We start from the raw sequence: 20,557 nt of genomic DNA, 5'->3' as shown, positions 1-20,557 counted from the left end.
GCCTCCCAAAGTGCTGGGATTACAGGCTTGAGCCACCGCGCCCGGCCTCTGTGCTTTTTTTTTTTAATTTATTTGTTTTTGTTCCGAGACAGGGTCTCGCTCTGTTACCTAGGCTGGCATGCAGTGGTGCGATCACACCTCACTACAGCCTCGAACTTCCAGGCTCAAAGGACCCTCCCACTTCAGCCTCCTGAGTAGCTGGGACACCTAGGTAATTTGTTATTTTAATTTTATGTAGTGTTTCCCAGGCTGGTCTCGAACTCCTGGGCTCAAGTGATCCTACCATCTATGCTTTCAATAATAACATTTAGTGTGTGTTTTACTAGAGATGGTGTTGAGTCCTTTCTGTTGTAAGAAAAAAAAATGTGGTAAAATACATATAACATAAAATTTACCATTGGAAGCATTTTGAAGAATACAGCTTAGCGGCATTAAGTACGTTCACATTGCTGGGCTACCATCATGACCATCTATCTCCAGAACTCTTCACTTTGTAAAACGGAACCTCTGTCCCGATTAAACACTAACTCCCCTTCCCTCTCCTTCCAGCCCCTGGCAGCCACCATTCTACTTTCTGTCTCCATGAATTTGACTATTCTGAGTACCTCATGTCAGTGGAACTACATAGGATTTGTGCTTTTCTATCTAGCTTCTTTCATTTAGCGTAATGACCTCAAGGTTCAAAGTTCATCCATGTTACAGCATGTGTCAGAATTTCCTTCCTTTTCAAGGCAAAATAATATTCCATTCTGTGTACACACCACATTTTGTTGATCCATTCATCTGCCAATGGACTCCTAGGTGGCTTCCACCCCTTGATTCTTGTGACTCATGCTGCATGAACATCAATGTACAGATATTTCTTCGAGCCCCTGCTTTTACTTCCCTTGGGCATATGCCCAGAAGTGAAATCACGCCTAGATTACACGGCAATTCTATGTTCAATTTTTTGAGGCACTACCATATACTGATTTCTCATGGGCTATACCATTTACATTCCCACTAAAGTGCACAAGGGTTCCAATTCTGCCACACCCTCACAGAACTTATTTTCTGTTTTGTTTTGTAATAGCCAGCCTAATAGATGTGAGGTGGTATCTTTTGATTTTGATTTGCAATTCTCTAACGATTTGTGATGTTGAGCACATTTTCCTGTGTTTACTGGTCATGTGTCTTTCTTCTGTGGAGAAATGTTTATTCAAGCCCTTTGCTCATTTGTTAATCAGGTGGCTTGTTTTTTAGGTTAAAGTCTAAGAATTCTTCACACCTTCTGGATAGTAACCCTTTATCGGATGTACGAATTACAAAGATTTCCCTCCATTCCTTGGGTTGCCTTTTCACTGCTGACTGTGTCCTTTGAGACAAGGGCGGGGTCAAGTGGAGATAATTGAATCATGGGGGCAGTTTCCCCCATACAGTTTTTGTGGTAGTGAATAAATCTCATGAGATCTGATGGTTTTATAAATGAGAGTTCCCCTGCGCAAGCTCTCTTGCCTGCTGCCATGTGAAACGTGCCTTTGCTCTTCCTTTGTCTTCTGCCATGACTGTGAGGCCTCCCCAGCCCACTGTGAGTCCATTAAACTTCTTTCCTTTATAAATTACCCAGTCTCAGGTATGTCTTCATTAGCAGCATGAGAATGGACTAATACAGGTAGTATTGACATCTTAACAATACTGTCTTCTAATCTAAAAACATGCCATTTCTTTCCATTTACTGGTGTTGTAATTTCTCTCAGCAATGTTCAGTAGTGTTCTGTGCACAGATGTTTTGCTTCCTTGGTTAATGGCATTGTTTTCTTAACTCCCCTTCTAGATTGCTCATTCCTAGTATATAGAAATACAACTGATATTTGCATGTTGATTTTGGATACTGCAACTTTACCGAATTCATGTATTAGTTATAACAGCTTTGTGTGTGTGTGAAGTCTTTAAGGCCACTTTTCACCACTGGGTATGCTGTTGGCTGTGGGCTTTGCCTTGTGTGGTCTACATGCTGCGTAAGACCATGACATGTGAAAAGAGAGAAAATTTCACCTCTTCCTTTCCAATTTGGATGCCTCTGATTTCTTTTTCTTGCCAAATTGTTCTGGCTAGAATTTCTAGCACTATGTTAAATAGAAGTGGTGAAAGGGGGCATCCTTGTCTTGTTTCTGATCTTAAGAGGAAAAGCCTTTGCAAGTTTTCACCACTGGGTATGCTGTTGGCTGTGGGCTTTGCCTTGTGTGGTCTTTATTATGTTGCAGTATTAAACTCTTTCTTTTCTAACTGTCAAAGCATTATTTATTTATCTATTTATTTATTTATTTAGAGACAGAGTCTCGCTCTGTTGCCCAGGCTGGAGTGCAGCAGCATGATCTCGGCTCACCGCAACCTTTGCTTCCTGGGTTTAAGTGATTCTCCCGCCTCAGCCTCCCGAGTAGCTGGGATTACAGCGGCCTGCCACCATGCCAGGCTAATTTTTGTGTTTTTAGTAGAGATGGGGTTTCACCATGTTGGCCAGGCTGGTCTTGAACTCCTGACTTCAAGTGATCTGCCTGCCTCGGCCTCCCAAAGCGCTGGGATTGCTAGCATGAGCTACCGTGTCCAGCCAACAATTTGTATTAAAAAAAGCAGCAAGAGCAGTGACTCGCGTCTGTAATCCCAGTACTCTGGGAGGCCAAGGAGGGAAGACTACCTGAGCTCAGGAGTTCAAGACCAGTCTGGGCAAAACAATAAGACCCAGCTGATTTTTAAATAAAAATTTAAAAATTAGCTGGGTGTGGTGGTGTGTGCCTGAGGTCCCAGCTACTTGGGAGACCAAGGTGGAAGGACTGCTTGAGCCCAGGAGGTTGAGGCTGCAGTGAGTGGAGACTGCAGCACTGCACTCCATCCTAAGCAACAGAGGGTAATGCTATCTCAAACAAACAAAAAAGGCACATTACTCCCATTGTCCAGATAAGAAAATCAAGGTTTAGAGAGATCAAGCAATTTGCTCAGGGTGACACAGAGACAGTTAAGTGGTAGAGGCAGAATTCCGATGCAAGTCTGGGCAATTCTTAGGTGTTTAATTTCAGCCCCTATCTATGCCTTTGCTATTTAAGATGTGGTCTGAGGACCAGAAGCATCTGCACCACCTGGGGGGTTGTTAGAAACACAAAATCACAGGATCCACCAAAAACCATGGAATCAGAATCTGCATTTAAACAAGGTCCCTGGCTGGGCGTGGTGGCTCATGCCTGTAACCCCAGCACTTTGAGAGGCCAAGGCAGGTGGATCACCTGAGGTCAGGAGTTCAAGACCAGCCTGGCCAACATGAAGAAATGCCATCTCTACGAAAAATACAAAAATTAGTTGGGCATGGTGGTGTGCGCCTGTAATCCCTGCTACTCGGGAGGCTGAGGCAGAAGAATTGCTTGAACCCAGGAGGCAGAGGGTGCAGTGAGCAGAGGCCATGCCATTGCACTCTAGCCTGGGCAACAAAAGCAATTCTCCATCTCAAAAAATAAAAATAAAATAAACAAGATCCCCAGGAGATTCCAGTGCACACTGGAGTTTGAGCAGCCATGCATTATGCCAGTGGTCCTCAACTTTGATGTAGGTCAGAACCACTGAGAAGGCTAACAAAGAACACAGAAGCCCAGGATGGAGGAAGCAGGATACGGCCTGCATTTGTATTTTTACCAAGTTTCCCAGGTGATCCTGATACCAAACACAGTCTGAGAACCACGGTGCTACACCAATGTGGAAATGGCCTCTAGGTTTCAGGACTGAGTGTGCCACTAGGCTAAGCTAGGGCTGGGAATAGATTTCAGATAAAATTGTCCCCAGCGCAGATTGTCTCTGGGGCATGGAGTGCAGAGAAGCAAAGAGCCCTCTGTCACAGGAAGGGGGCAAACGGGTGACACCTTCACTTCCAAGACTGAGCTCAGGAAGGAAGTCTGCTCAGAAGCCACGTGGGGTCTCTCCAACCCTGAAAGGCCAGATCTTGTCTAGAACTTGGCTTTTAGAAGGAATCCTAGACATATCCCAAGTCTCCAAGACAAAAGCCTGGGCCTCAGTCTCCCTCCAGCATCCCTGAGAGCAGGTGTGGACCATGCTACAGCCACCAGCCCACTGTGACCCTGAGGTTAGTGGGAGACAGGAAGTGACAGTGCTGCTACCCCATGCATCTGCAGCACCAGCTTCTGGCCCTGGAGCCCCCATGTGTTACCAAGCGTGTGGTCTTTCTGAGGTACTGACTTGGCAATCACGCCACTCTTCTAGGTGTTGCTGTGAAAGTCTTCCGTCCATGTCATTAAAGTTCATAATGAGTTGACTTTTAGAAAGGAGATTATCCCAGATAATCTGGCTGGATGTGGATCAATTTGTCAGCAGACCTTAAAAGTAGAGCCAAGGCTTCCTTCAGGAAGAAGAAATTTTGCCTGTGGACTGCAGCTTCAGCCATGCCTGGGAGTTCCAGCCCGCCCTTCCCCATGGCCTGCCCTGTGGGTTTGCCCGGTCAGGTCCCACAACCACGTGAGCGGATTCCTCACACTATATCTCCTCATATCCATCCCCTACTGCTTCTCTGGCTGAATCTGACTAATTGACCAAGCCTTTCTCCCATCCATCCCCTACTGTTTCAATGCACCACTGAAACTATTCCAGCTCCACAGAGACTCCGCAGGTTGATGTCCTATCAGCCAGCTATCAGACCTGGAGCTAGTGGCTTAACTACTCTGAGCCTCTCTCCTCAAACGGCAAGAGTCTAGACTAATGGATGCGCAGAAGGAACCCTCATGGCGGAAAAACATTCAGCTCCTGCATTAGCTTTTGAAGAGCTATCTCCAGTAGCAGCGGATGTTCTCTGGAGGGTAGATCTGACTCAGGTCTTAAGTAGATTCTGAAGGGAGTTTCCAAAGACGACCTCCATACCATGAAAACACTAGCCTGGTCGTCTCTCTGAGAGACTCTTTGAGGAGCCTCTGGTGCACGGGCCTCCACCCCATGCCGCACCCACTGAGGTCAACTATGGAAAACACACATCCCCTCCTGTCAGCCTCCAACAAAGACCTGCCAGGGCTTCTCCCAGGCCGTCTACACAGGTCAAGCTGACCTCTGTTACCTCTTCCACCTCACCCCGGGCTCCTCCATCAAGCCAGGTCAAACAATTCCATTCCCGGACACACCACGCTGCTTCCTCTGTCCACGCTTCAGTCATATATACATGCTTGTTTGGCCGGAACGTCTGTCTTCCCCCTCTCTCGCAGAAATGTATATTCATCCTTCGAGATGAAAGATCAACCCTCACTCCCTCCCCACTGGACTGATAAGTCCACCCTCCCCAGGCTGCACTTCGTCTCCCTCGACATTCACAGTGTGCGGACACCAAGACGCCACCCTTTCCCGCAGTGGCTGGTTCTGGAACTGAAGGTCAGGTGCTCTCTTTCCAGCCTCACATTAACCCATGCCAAACATGCCTGTCTGCCACCAATCTGTTTTTCAACATGATCACTTTTACATGAACAATGAATACAAATCCAACAACGGACAACGCACAGTGCACCCCACACATGAGGCTCAGGAGGTAAGTGGTGGTATCTCCCTGCAGCCCCCAACTCACTGACCCCCTGAAACCAGAACATGGCAAATGACATGGACTTTCTTGGAATGAGGGTCTCTTATGAGATGGTAACAGCGACCACTGCTAGGAGTCCTCCCACCATCCAGGGTGGCATACCATCACCCTTTCCTCTGCAGATGTATGAACTGATGGAAGGAGATTATGCGATTTGCCCGAGAAAGGAGATTAGTTCACAGCAGCCCTAGACTGTACGAAATGCAATTCTTTGTAGTGCACTCTGCTGCGATACAGGAGACCCCTGTTATGACTCTGGAACTTAGAAAACATCTCCATGAACATGTACATTGCTCATCAATTCGTCCAAGCACACCTTGTGGGATGAGAGTTAAATTAGCATGTCCGTATGTGCCTAGCAGCACACATGGTAAAAGTAAATCTGGGAGATGACAGGTTAAACGGAATTTAAATTATTCCCTTTCCTGCAGGACTTCTGCAGACCTTTTATATGGTGCTTTGGGAGTGTCCAAGACCGGCAGTACAGACAGCGCTTCCTGGCCTAATGTGAACGTGGACTATTATATTCAGGAACATCCGCTGGGACTCCTCAGAACACAGCTTGGGAATGCCGGCTTGCACACTAATGTCATTAATTAGAACTGGACATAATTAATTAGAGCTGAATAGCATTAATCAAAAGTTACATACAAAAATGGCTAACTTCCCTTTCATCACACTAATTATGCTGGGCTCAACCTAGTAGCAGTTCCTTGTGCTACTTTCTTAACCCATTTTCCATCTTTTAAAAAAAAGGTGTTGATTAATTTTTTTTCTCTTCTGAAGTACAACTGGAAACAAAAAAGAACTGGGTGTCAGAACAGGAGCTTCCAATCCGAAAGCTCACACCATGTCTGCAAGCAGATAGTAAGAGCCAGCTCCTCGTCCTCTCATTGCCTCTTCCAGGGAAGGAAACAAGCAAGATCCGGAAACTCACATGTGCTACACATCCCCGTTTCATTGTGTGGTTCATTCTCACGATCTACCTGCCCCCAACTCATGAGTCTCCACTTTGCAGATGGGAAACTGAGCTTCTGAACATTTCTAGAGTCTAGGGGCAGTGGCTCATGCCTGCAATCCCAGCACTTCGCGAGGCCCACGTGGGAGGACCACTTGAGGCCAGGAGTTTGAGACCAGTCTGAGCAACATGGTGAGACGCCTTCTCTACAAAAGATTTTAAAATTAGCTGGGCATGGTGGCACTCACCTGTAGTCCTAGCTACTCAGAGGGCTGAGGTGGGAAGACTGCTTGAGCCCAGCTCAAGGCCGCAGTGAGTTAGGATCATGCCACTGCACTCCAGCCTGGGTGACAGAGTGAGACCCTGTCTCAAGAAAATAAATAAATAAAAATAAGAGACTAGAGCTATGTGATGACCACATACTTCTTGAGCATCCACTGTACATGAGGCACCTGGCTGGGCACTGGAGGATACGGGACAAGCAGGCCTGCAAATCTAGAGATAGAAGCCAGGCAGGAGGGCTGTGGACTCAGATGTCCACCCAAGGTCCCAAAAAGGGAAGCCCACGAGCCTCATCTGTGAAGACAGAGAGAAGCGCCTGAGAGAGGAATCAGCCACACAGGCAGGGCCAGAAGGAGCCTCCCATGTGAAGGCAGCAGTTTAAGAGGCAGAGCCAGGTCAATGTGCAAAGTCTGGCTCATTCAGAAATCCTGCCCATTTCATGCAGGGAACGGTGGCTCACACTTGTAATCCTAGCACTCTAGGGGCCAAGGAGTTCAAGACCAGTCTGGGCAACATGGCAAAATCCCATCTCTATTAAAAAAAAAACAAAAATTAGCTGGGTGTGGTGGCACGTACCTGTAATCCCTGCCACTCAGGAGGCCAAGGAGGAAGGGTTGATTGAGCCCTGGAGGTCAAGGTTGCAGTGAGCCGTGATGACACCACTGCACTCCAGCCTGAGCAATAGAGCAAGACCCTGTCTCTAAATAAATAAATAAATCCTACCCATTTCAATGAAGAGACAAACAGAACCGTCTGTACAAGGGTGCCAAGTAGTCAGCCAAGGTGGAGGATGAACCAGCAAGACAGAAGCAAGATGGCCCCATCAGAGGGACCCACAGCAGAGAACACTGGGGTCTGTGTGCCTACATCCAGGTGTTCAGTGCAACTTCTTTTCTCCTCAACTTTGCAAATACGCAGAAATATGGAAAGCAATGTAGCAAACCTCCATGAACACACCACTCAGACTTAACCATTGCTGTCAGGCCCAACCCCTCACAGTCCCCCTTCTCAGGATCACTATCATTCACTATGCAGAACAAACCCTGATATCTTCTATTCTAATCCAGTTCATATTTTCAGAAAATGCTGGTTGTGACCCACTTGTGATGGTTAATTTTACGTGTCAACCTGACTGGGCCACAAGGTGCCCATGCGTCTGGTTAAACACTGTTTCTGGATAGTCTGTGAGGTGTTTCTGGAAGAGGTTAGCATTGGAATTGGCAGACTGAGGAAAGCAGACGGCCCTCCTCAGTGTAGGTGGGCAGCGTCCACTCCAGTGAGGGCCTGCATACAACAAAACAGCAGAGGAGAGTTGAATTCATGCTCTGCCTGACTGTTTGACTGGGACATTGGTCTTCTCTGCTCTCCATGCTTCTGGTTCTCAGACCTTTTGGCCTGGACTGGAATCTGCACCAGTTCTCTGCTTCCCAGGCCTTTGCACTACAATACTGGCTTCCCTGGGTCTCTAGCTTGTAGATGGCAGATTGTGGGACTTCACAGATGCCATATCACACAAGCCAATACCTTATAATCTATCAATTGACCCCAATGAATTGATCAATCAACACATAAACTCTAAGATAAATTGATCCTATTGGTTCTGTTTTCAAGAGAACTGACGAATTCAACACTGAATCCATTTCATGGCCTGCTAAGGGTATCTATAACCCAGGAGCAGAATTGCTGGGTCCTGGGGGATCCACATTTCAACCTTACTAGATAACACCTAATTGTTCTCCAAAGGGGTTTTACTAATTTGCCCTTGATAAACAGGACGTGAAGGCCCCCTTGCTTCACACTCTCAGCAACCTTCGATTATCAGACTTTCCAATTTGCCAACATGTTAGTGTGAAGTGGTATCTCATGGTCTCCCTGGCAGTTTCCTGATTAGGAGCGAGGCAGAGTTCATTTGTCTACCTGACATTTGCGTTTCTTCATCTTCACAGTATTTGCTCCTTTTTCAATTCTATTGTCTTTTTAAAATTAATCTGAAAGAGTTCTTAACACAAACAGAATACCAATCTCTCACAGTACATTCATCATGAATATTTATTCCAGCCTGTAGTTCTTTTAAAGAAGTTGCTAATACTGATGTTTGCTTAATTCATCTTTTCTTTTATGATGTGCGTATGTTTCCCACCTCAAGAGCAGATAGAAAAAAATCTTCTATGTATTTTAACATTTTTGTCTTCACATTTTGGCCTTTAATTCTTTTTTTGTTTTGTTTTGTTTTGTTTTGAGACGGAGTCTCATTCTGTCACCCAGGCTAGAGTGCAGTGGCACAGTCTCGCTCACTGCAACCTCTGCCCCCCAGGTTCAAGCAATTCTGCCTCAGCCTCACGAGTAGCTGGGATTACAGGTGTCCTCCACCACACCTGGCTAATTTTTTGTATTTTTAGTAGAGATGGGGTTTTGCCATGTTGGCCAGGCTCGTCTTGAACTCCCGACCTCAGGTGATCTGCCTGCCTCGGCCTCCCAAAGTGCTGGGATTACAGGTGTGAGCCACCATGCCTGGCATAGGCCTTTAATTCTATGGCCGTTTATGGGTACATATGCTGTGAGGTAGGGATTTCACTTTATCTTTTCTCTTTTCCTATGTGGCCAACCAGCTGTCCTGCATCACTTCCCACCTGGTCCATAACACAGCTCTGCCATCTCCTGGCTTCCTATACATGTGAGCACTTGCTCCTAGCCTCGCCACCCTGTCCCAGCCATTGCCCTGTCTCCTCCTGCACAAATGTCGTACAGTCTTCATCATCCTGGCTCTCCAACAGGAATCTCACTGCTTGGGGGTCTCATGGCCTCCTCCCTTAGTGCTCTGGCTTTGTGTTTTCTCTTCATGTCTCGTAGCTTGGAATTTCCATGCCGTTCTTTGAATCTTATATTTTAAAAAACACTTTGGGCTAGGTTTTACACAGCATTTATATGCATCTGTACTGGGGCACATAACAGAACCACATCAGCCAGTCATTTTCAGGATGTGATGTCTTCTAAATTAATATATGTTCTGAGACTTGCTGTAATTTAAATACAGCTTATTAATATTTTCTGTGTTCCTTCAGGATAATTGCTGCTTTTATATATTTCATTATTCACACATTTTATAGATCAAGGGCCTACAGGATGGTTATCATAGGATATAGTGAGGCCTAGAATTTAATTATCAAAAAAAAAAAAAAAGAAGAAGAAGAAGAAGAAGAAGAAAAGAGCCTCAAACTTTTCCTGTAAATGGAAGCACATTCACAAATTATCCTATGAAAAGACATCAGGCACACCACGGGTATTAGTATTCTGAAGCTACAGAATCATTCCATTTGCAGTAGAAAAATAAATAAACCCAGGCCCTTTCTTCTCTTTACAGATCTCCTCACAGAGACTCATTCTGGCATAATTGGCATTTAAAAATATCCATCTCCTTGCCGCCTTTCTCTCTGAGAAGGAATATGCTTTTCTGCTGGGAAGCTGCAGAGAATTGTGATGAGTATATTCACTTACATGATAGGCCTATTACACTGCAGATGGGTGAGCGCCATCGGGAAGACAGCCCAGCACCTTCTCTATCGCAATTGATTTTGATCGTCTAATAGTATTTCAGGACACATAAAAATTCCAGTAGTTCTTTTCTAGACTCAGAAGAAGAAAATACCTTATACCTTAGAGACATAAATAGCACCACCCTATGACTCTATCAGAATGTAATGACACCCCAGGTTCCATAAGGAAAACGTCAAGAAGCCAATTTCGCCGTGGACAGTCCCTAGAGGGTGGATGGGCTGAGGCAGCTGCTCAACCCTGGGCTCCTAGAAGACTGGAATTTTACGGAATTGTGAGCTGCGTCTCCATAAGTAACAACATCTCCCTTCATAAGCTGTCCTTACTGCTGGTGACGATCAAAATCTCCAGCACTTTCAGAGCCGAGGGTGGATGATGCATCTAATGTCATTACGGCTGAAGTATGTTTACAACCCTAAGTGGAAAGTTAAACAGAGCAGAAAAGTCCTTGTTGAGAGCACAAAAGTACATTCACAAACTTTGAAAACTGACAACAGAGAAAAATTTCAGCAGACACCCCAGCTTATGTCCAAACCCATTAATAATCATGCAGCTCCTCTCCATTTCATCCTGTTTCATGGACGAGGGCTGATTGTCCCACATCTCCTAAATGCCTTGTGAATGTGCCCCCTCCACGGACAGCCACCGTGGAATTCACCCAGGACATCTGTGACAAGAATGCTTCCCAAGTGGATGCAAGGGAATTCCGGCCACACAAGCAGAAAGGGGTGTGAGTGGTTACCACGATGTGGGAAAGATGCAGGACAGAAAGTGAAATCAATAAAGCTGCCTTGCTTTACAAATCGTGGCTCTCTGGGTGGCTTCAAATAGCCAGACCTGTGGCCTTGTGCTGCCCCAGAAGAAAAACTGTGATTCTGAACCTGAGTCTTGACACTCCAGAATCCATCCTCACCCCTGCTGGTCTTCATCCGTCCCCTCACAACTGGCACAGAGCTTCCCCACGGGGACACACAAAGCGTTCCTTGCCTTGGTTGGGGGGTGGTCCCAAGGCCACTGCTGCCTTGCATGTGACACTCTGAACTGCCTCCCTGTCCAAGCTTACCACGTGCTCCTTCCCAAGAATACATAAGAATCCCCAGAATCCCTCAGAAGCTCAGGCCTGCTGTGGGCATCAGGACATGAAGACCATCCCTGGCTCTGCTTCTTTAACTCCAGCAACAATGCCTTCTGCTCCTCGTTCTCCAAACACGCCCCACCCCGTACACTGGCTTCCCTACAACGCCACCGCCTTGTGTGTCTCCAGCCACAGAAGAAGAGAGCCAATTCATCTGCAGTGCAGAACCTGGCCCGTGCAATCTCCCCTGTGTGGAACACTCGGTTGGCACCAGGGCTCTGTTCCTACCAGTCCTACGGGGCAAGGGCAAGCCAGATGCTGACCGTGGGGCAGTGTCATCAGGGCTGCAATACTGCTCCACGCAAAGGGAGGGAGGATGGGCCACGCTCCGTCCCTGGCAAGCTGAGGAGGCCTCTTTTTATCAAAGTTAGATTTCTTCTGCTCAGCTTCCTGGTTTATCTCACAATGGCTGGTCCCTTCTCGAAGTAGACCAGCCACTGCCCACACTGGAGAGTGAAAGGTTTGAGTGCTACCTATTGTTGCCCATATACATGTGTTTACTTTCGCTGTAACTAGGAACCTAGGTAGGGGTTACACAAATCAATGACGGAGTCTGGTGAGGACCACAGTTTACAGAAACACCAGTATGATGAGGAGGGGATGCACGGGGAGTGCTTGTCTTGCTGTTGTCATTGGGTGGTGGGCAGGTTGGTTCCAGGCAAGGTGAGTGCCAGCAGAGTCCCCACTGTCCGTCCACTCCTTGGCTGTGACTCAAACCCCAGCTTCAAACTCCCCGAGCTCACACACACAGGATCCCAGAAAACAAAGAACCACGGCAGTTGCCAGTTCTGCCTGCAGTGTAGCATTTTCCCTCCAGCGAAACAGTCCGCTCCCCACACGGCAAAAGCAAAACCTCACTCCATGCAACGCTGCCTTGTATTTCTTACCGAAAATGAGTGGTTTGGTAATGTCCCGAAAAATCTCCTGCCTGGTGATCAAATCTTTCTGGAAGAAAACAGAAGAAAACAGAGAAAATTACTTTTGTTTCAGCAATGATACAGGTGCCCACATAGAGCTCCTTCAAGTATAAAAATGGAAATATGAGGCTTTGAATCACCTGTAAAACTGAACAGATTACAATTCTAATGAGATAATCAGAAATTACCCTAAACAAGTAATTAAAATGTTTCTTTAGCCATTCATCGCATAATTATTGCCTTAAGAACAATGTGTTGGGCAAATAAAGAGATGGCTTATGTACCATTCTGAAAGGAGAGACTCTCTGCATTTTAATGAGGCTCCTCAAAGCCCTCATGAATATGTATTTTCCCCCAACAAAGCTTGACCCCACGGGTTTGCAAAGCTGATGCTTCACGACACTTTCAGACTGTGGAGGGTGTACATATGGGGGTGGGCAGGGAGTGGAGAGCGATGAAAGTGAAGTCGGGAAGGAGGACCACCTCTCCCTTCCAATGTCCAGGATCTCAGCCCACCTTCTCCTGGGCGAGATCGTCTCATGACAAGAATGAGAAAGAGGCCACCAGGTCTCTGACTTCCCTGAACAGTAGAAGCTCTGCACGGGAAGGCTGAAGAGGAAGCTACTGCCAGCAGGCTCGGGGGCGTCAAGGCCAGGCCCATAGGTTGGATCAGGAATTCAGAGCAAGGGCATTAGAAGGCTACGGGCAGGAAGCCAGCGGCGGAACAGGAGGAGGAGCGTTCATTCGTCTGCAACATCACATCTGAATTCTGCCTCTCCCTCCATGTTGGCTACAGACAGAGAAAGTTACAAAGGCTTTCTGTGTTCCTTTCAAAAAGGATAGCAATACAGCCTCCTCCCGGGGGTGTCAGCTGTTGGGCTGGGTCAGGCTGGGAGCCCTTCACGAATCGCTGCACTGCTGGACAGGGTACCTGCAGTCTGGTCCTGGGGTCTGCAGTAGCAGGGAACAGCCCCTTTCCCTGGGGAAGGAAACAGGACACAGGCGAGACAGTGGCTTCGACTTCATCACAAAGGTTTAGTCTGTACTCAGCGTCCTCACTTCTCTAAGACAGCGGCCAGTTGCTCTCACTTCCCAGGCAGACCCTTCTAGCAGGGGGTTATAATTACGGAATTTCCTCCCCACAATGGCCCAGTGCAGATACCTCTGGTCCCCATGTAAAGGAGATGACCCGATGTCTCTGAGGAGGCTAAAGCTGTTTCCATGTTGAACAAGGTACCTGTTAAGGGAGCTGCAGAGCTGTAACCTGCTTGCCTCTGCTCAGGGGAAACTGGCCGTTCGCACCGTTGTTCCATTTCTTTCCCAGGGTATGGTGCTTCTGTGGCCTTTCCAGGCCTGTTCTTTGAAGCAACATGGTGCTTCACAGAGCCTGGCCCTCTGCAAGGAGGCCTCTTTATCACACCCAAAGTGAGCACCACACAAAAAGCACGTCAATCACACACACGCTTTCCGCCGTGGAGTCAGCGTGGGCTGCTTGCTTCCTGTGTGAACGTCAGAAAATCCCTTCACACCATCTCCATCAGTTTCATTGTGTGTAAAACTGGACAATAAGAACTACTTCAAAGGTGGCTGGGAAGATGAACTGCAAAGAAACCTCTAGAATGTTGCCTGGAATCACATGAGCATCGAATAGTATTCCCTTCTTCACTCCTAAGCTCGCCACCTGGGGTCCTCCAAAAATAAGTATTCTGAGTGAGGGCACGAACCAAAGGTTAGTCCAGCAGCAAGAACCCTCCGCTAGGAGTCCGGGGATGCGGCCTCAGTTCCTCACTCTGTTACAGGTTAGCTCTGTGACCCCAAGCACATCAGTGAGAAAGTCAGGCCTGCCAGTCCCTGTCCTCTCCAGGCACCCTGAACCCCAGCTCTGGGCAGCTGTCACTTGACCAAGCCCTGCAGTGCAGCTTTTCCCACTTGCTCCTGCCCAGAAGCACCTCAGGAAACCCGGAGCCTGTCTCAGGACCGCGTCCCAGCCCTGGGAGACCTGCCCACTGCCCACGGCCTCCTTCCCAGAGTCTGCGAGTCTCCGGAAAGGCCAAAGCTCATCCATCTGCATCGCCCAGCAGCCCCACGGGCTTCACACGGACTTCCAGCAAAGGCACAGAATCGTCACACCGCCCAGGAGCAACAGCAGCACTGCACCTTATGTAAGGCCTTTCCATAAGAGGAAGCAGGCCCATGTCTTCACTCCATTTAGAACGGGTTTTGAGTGTCTATTTATAGGCATCACACACTCAGCCTTCGCGGAGGGCGGAGGGAACAGGCCTCTGGGCCCCTGTCCACCATCCTCATTTGCATTCTCTTCATGTTTCTTTCTCTCATTTCCCAGCAGCATTTTCGCTCAAAAGCCAGGTCACCTACCACTTGGACCCAGCACCACTTTCCATTTTCTGCAGAGAAAAATCTTCATTTTCGTTTCCATGCAGGAGCGCCCTCTGCTTGCCCTCTCCAGGGCCCCCGGCTAGCACTCGCTCCAGCATGGCTGTGTGATTCGAGTGACCTATGTCTCCTGGACAGAGGGCTCCCCTGAAAGTCATGCCCAGTAAGGTCACGAGAGCTGGGAAGGTCCTGGGGGCAGCTGACTCTGAGTCACCAGTGGGCCAGGCACATTTGGGGGGCAGGCTCCATCCCAGCGGGCAGAAGGAACACAGAGGATCAGACGCTGCTTGGAAACCCTGGGCTTTTCCCATGGCCTGGCTATTCCTGCATCTGTCAAGCACATCACTCCATCCTCTTCCTGCCCCCCCAGGGGCAGTGAGGACCAGGCCACTTCCCCAGTCCCTCTCGGCTGTTTGTCATCAAACAGAAAGGCTGGGGCCTGCTCTTCTCTCACCATTTGTGGGAAAATTAAGTCCTTCTCAATCTTCAGACTGTAAATTAAGTACACAGTCTCCCCATGATATCAAAACCCTCTGCTCTCCAAGTATAGCCATTCACAGGTCTTTATTTTTGTTTGGAGGCTTGGGAGCTGGTTTATTCTGCAGCCCTGCAGCCCAGAAGGACATACAAATACAAGACCAAAGAGGCTCAGGGGCTCCCTCCTTCTCCAGGGTGCAGGGCCTCCCTGAGCCCGCAGCCCTGGAAACCAGTCCAGAAGGAGAGACAGGCCTTGCCTAGAGCCCAGAATCCACAGCAGAACTCAGCCACAGAGAACACGTCCAGTACACAGCCTCAGCTGCCTGACTTCAAACACCATGCACAAGGTTCGCCTCTCTCATGAATATTTTGCTGAGGCTGTTGGCATTTAGTTTCAGGACTAATTAATTTTCTCACACGATACCACTTCAACTGCCATCATAGGCTCTGTATTCTATGTGCAAATTTCTGGCAGTAAATTGGACTTGTGATCTAACTGAGCCTTTGAAATGCCATGTTTCCAGGGACTCTGGAATGAGCAGAAATGCTAAATATTCCTTGAAGAAGATGATTCATACATTTCCTAATTACCTTTGATTATTGTGTCACAGGAGTTGGTGAGGGGGTCTGAGATCCAGAAGCGATCCTCAGGGCCCCGAGGTGACCCAAATGGGAGCCCGAGACAGAAAGCCGCTTAGGCTAAGAGAACCTTGACAGACCCCCAGTAGGGCAGCTCATGTCAGCATCCTCTCCAAAGCAGGGACACCGGCCCTGGAGCCAGAACGGCACACGGGTAGAAGAACGGGTGAAGGAGCCCATCTCCTAAGCATTTTCTTAGCAAAGCTAAGGCAACACTCACAACATCACAGACTCGCAGACCTGGAAGTTGTCCCGGGAAGGCACAATCACACTCCTTCCTCTAGCTGGCCCCCGAGCTATGGCTGCATTTCCTAGAGTGAAACGGGCAACCCTGCACTTGGTAAGGGGCTGGCACTGAGCACACAGGTTTGGGAAACTCTGGTACAGTGTGCCCGGGTTGTAGAGCAAGTGGAATCTAGTGAGCAGTAATAACCCGAAGGCAGTGACACACTTGTTGACAGGAGGCTCTGGCCACACTGGGCAGAGGCCCTGGGATGGGTTGGAAGGGGTCTGTGCAGAGCACCATGGTCGGAAGGATGGGGGGAAGCATCAGGGTGCATCAAAGACAGAGCGTCGCCCCCAGTGCCAGCTTGACCTGGCTCCTCCTGGTACCAGCCTAACGGCTGCAGCTGGTAATGAAAGGCAGGTATCCCCTAGACTGTCAGCGCCACCTCATGAGGGAAAGCTTGTAACGGGGGTTCACACTCACATGGCCTTCGTGGGCTGGTTGGGCTGCCAGTGAACTCGCCTGCACCGGGCGGCCTCACAGTGGGGTCGGGCAGCTGGCAGAGCTCGGCACCTGGCAGGTGAGCTCCAGCACAAGGAGGCCTCCTGCGGCCCCGTCCTGTAGCTCAGCCAAGCTGCTGCAAGAGGGATGCAGTGAGATGGTAGTGTCCCCACAGCTGTGACTGGAACCCCAGAACACCCAGGATGGGACTGGGGACACGGGGGATGGACGTGCCCCCAGACCAGGAGTGACGTTTTTACTGTGGGGCCTGAGGGATTGTCTGTTGCCTCCTGATGGGACACACAGAGATGGTGCTGAGACAGGCAGAGCAGGGCCCTTCCAGGACAAGGAAAGCAAAGGGGCCCCAGGAACTGCTCCAAGAAATGGCCAAAGACCAGTGACAGTGGGGAGGGGAGGTGTCACTGCCTTCGGGTTATTACTGCTCCAGGTCCTCAGAGCCAGTCGGGGAGGAGGACACCCAGGTTTTAGAGGGAAGGGTGGCAGGGACAGTGACAGTGAAGTTGGGGTGGATACTGAAGTGCTCTTTGTAAGTAAAATGTTTAAATTCTGAATAACTGGGTCCCTAGGCTGGCTGCGATGTAAAGGACTCCAATGCCATAACTCTGTTTATAAACATGAGCATGTATTATTTTTCTCCTGGGCAAGAAGCTGAGCCTTCAGAATAGAAAGCTCAAACCTCAAGACTCTCATTTGTGCAAATGTTTTGAGAACAAACTGGATTAAAACTTAAGTCTTCAAGAGTCTAACTGCCGAGAACAATCGTTTTGTTTGGGAAGGCGGCTTGTAAACACGGCATTAAAATTATTTAGGAATAATGTACAAATCGCTATCGTGAAAATGGACGAAGAGCTCTGTTCTTGGAAACTTTACCGTGAAGTCCAGCAGTGACGGTCCACATGTGATGAGGGACACTCAGCCCCCGGGTCCTCACTTCCTATTCCAGACTGGAATTCGGAGACGCTTCATGGGTGACTAGTTCACCCAGTGGGGACCAATTCTTTTAAGGAGACCACAGGGGCTCATGTAGCCACCCCAAAGGCAGAGTTGGGTGTGCAGATATAGAGTATTTCATTCAGCCTGTTTCAGGATTCACAGATGTTACATAAAACCAGCCTGGCTTTTAGAGCTCAGAAATTTACCCTCAGGACAAATGTTCAATATATCTGACTTTATCGCTTTTTCCACATTTGCTTTTATGTAAAGTCATCTGAGGCTCCCTTAAATAAACCCAGGAGCTCCTCCTTGCAGTGGGGATGACCTGACTTGTTCCCTTTTTTTTTTTTTTTTTTTTAAGACGTAGTTTCTGTTGCCCAGGCTGGAGTGCAGCTCTCTGCAACCTCTCCCACCCCAGGTTCAAGCAATTCTCCCACCTCAGCCTCCTGAATAGCTGGGATTACAGGCATGTGCCACCACCCCTGGTTAATCTTTGTAGTTTTAGTAGAGATGGGGCTTCACCATGTTGGCCAGGCTGGTCTTGAACTCCTGACCTCAGGTGATCCACCCACCTTGGTCTCCCAAAGTGCTAGCATTACAGACGTGAACCACCACGCCCAGCCAAGCTAACTTCTTCTGTGTGGCGTTGACACTAAACATGCCCTCTTACCCCTGGGCTGTAATCTTCAGAAAGTCTGTCCTTGTGCTGCCCACAGCATGAGGTAGACAGAAACACAGTTCCCTGTGCCCTTCTCAGCAGGGCTCTGACACGGTTCTCCAGTGATTCTCGATATTAAACTGACCTTGTTTTCTGCAATTCCTGCCCAGCTTTGGGAAATCAGGGAACAGTGTGACACTGAAGTATTAAGAACTGGAATTTGGCCGGGCGCGGTGGCTCACGCCTGTAATCCCAGCACTTTGGGAAGCCAAGGCGGGCAGATCACGAGGTCAGGAGATCGAGACCATCCTGGCTAACGTGGTGAAACCCTGTCTCTACTAAAAATACAAAAAATTAGCCGGGCTTGGTGGCAGGCGCCTGTAGTCCTAGCTACTCGGGAGGCTGAGGCAGGAGAATGGCGTGAACCTGGGAGGCGGAGCTTGCAGTGAGCCGAGATCTCCCCACTGCACTCCAGCCTGGGCGACAGAGCGAGACTCCATCGCAAAACAAACAAACAAAAAAAAACTGGAACTTGGTGCCAAGACAGTCCCTGTCCCAGGATGGACCTTGGTGCCCACAGCAGGCCAGGATGAAGGGGAAGGGAAGGTCTGCAGGCAGCTTAGCCACGTCTGTGTCTGACCCCAGGGAGTGTGGGGATGAGCGGAGGGTGTACACAGCCCACCAAGGCCGCCTCTGCTGGCTTGCCTCCTCATCATTGTTCTCTCCTAAGCAAATGAGGCTTCTATTTTTGCTGTGAGGAGCCTGATGCCTTCCAATTCCCAGGCATCCCCTGGAACGGAGCTGGGATTTCGTTTTCCATTCAGGTAGCTCAGGGACAGAAGCAGGGCCGCCCAGGAGACTGGGAGTCAGAGTGAAGCAGCATCTGCCAATCTTCTCAGACACATCTGAGCTCCAGCTCTGGCCATGGGGACGACGCCTGTGCATACAGCCCCATGTGACCACACAGGGCCCAGCACACCAAGGCGCATTAGTCTATCTTGTGCTTACTATGACAGGCACGAACTGCTTCACAGACACGAACCTGCTCATCCTCCCAGGCTCACCATGGCGAGCCATCATCCCATTTGGCAGATGAGGACACTGAGGCACACACAGATTAAGCCTAAGGCCACACAGAAGTGCTGGAGCTGGGATTTAACCCTGGCAATGTGGCCCCAGAATCCACGCTCTTAGCTTCTACATTATGTTAGAAGGAAGAAAAGAAAAAAGATATTTATGATACATAAGCTCAACAACAGATCAGATTGATCAATAAGAAAATAGAAAAAAGGTGCAAAAGGTATGGCCAGTCATTCACAGAATACCAAATACATGAAAATAGATATATGGAAAGATGTCAGCCTCGCTGGCACGCAGGGAAATGCAAATTAATACCTCACGTAGACAGCACTTTCACGCATCAGACAAAAATGTAAAATATCTGACAACACCAAGTACTGTCTAGAAAACGGAGAAAAGGAAACTCATATGCTGTCAGTGAGACCACTCATGAGGACACCCACCCACTTTGGAATAAAATTTAGCTGTTTCTAGTACATTTGAAGATTTTGTTGACACCAGATTTGAAGATTTGAAGATACTGCACTCTCTCCCATAGCAATTCCAATCCTTGCTAAATATTCTGACAAATCCAGCTCACATTCACAGAGAGACATATCCCTGAGTACTTAAGACAGCCTTGTTTGTAGCAGCAAGTAATAGGAAACCAACGAAGCGTCCATCAATGGAGAAAGATAAATAGTCTTATGTTTGTACAATGCAATACCACACAGCAGTGAAGATGCATGAAATACAGCCACCTGTTTTCACATGGATGAATCTCACAAATATAATGTTAACCAAAAAAGGCACACTGGATGAGCGCGGTGGCTCACACCTGCAATCCTAGCATTTTGGGAGGCAGAGGCAGACGGATCTCTTGAGGTCAGGAGTTCGAGACCATCCTGGCCAACATGGCAAAACCTCATCTCTACTAAAAATACAAAAATTAGCTGGGCGCAGTGGCAGGCACCTGTAATTCCAGCTACTCAGGAGGCTGAGACAGGAGAATCACTTGAACCCAGGAGGTGGAAGTTGCCATGAGCCAAGATCACACCACTGCACTCCAGCCTGGGCAATAGAGCAAGACTCCATCTCAAAAAAAAAAAAAAAAGGCACACTACAGAAAAAAAAAAAACAAGGTGATATCATTTACATAATGCTTACAGACAAAATGTAGAACTAACAGGGATAGGTATACTTATACAT

The 20,557-nt window shown here is 48.3% G+C and overlaps 1 protein-coding gene across 2 annotated transcripts in view; it reads right to left on the bottom strand.

Moving 5' to 3' along the window:
• The window catches only part of APBA2 (amyloid beta precursor protein binding family A member 2), a 232,690-nt gene that overhangs the window by 110,568 nt on the left and 101,565 nt on the right, over positions 1-20,557 (bottom strand). For both annotated transcript variants that reach the window (XM_023187701.2, XM_023187700.2), the window contains exon 3: positions 12,411-12,468. The gene's annotated coding sequence lies outside the window, so the exon portion shown is untranslated. The remainder of the gene's footprint in view (positions 1-12,410; positions 12,469-20,557) is intronic.

Source organism: Piliocolobus tephrosceles, chromosome 6 (assembly GCF_002776525.5).
Source record: "Piliocolobus tephrosceles isolate RC106 chromosome 6, ASM277652v3, whole genome shotgun sequence".
Lineage (NCBI taxonomy): Eukaryota > Metazoa > Chordata > Mammalia > Primates > Cercopithecidae > Piliocolobus > Piliocolobus tephrosceles.
The sequence above is the reverse complement of the archived record's forward strand: the minus strand, read 5'-3'. Positions and strand labels throughout refer to the sequence as shown.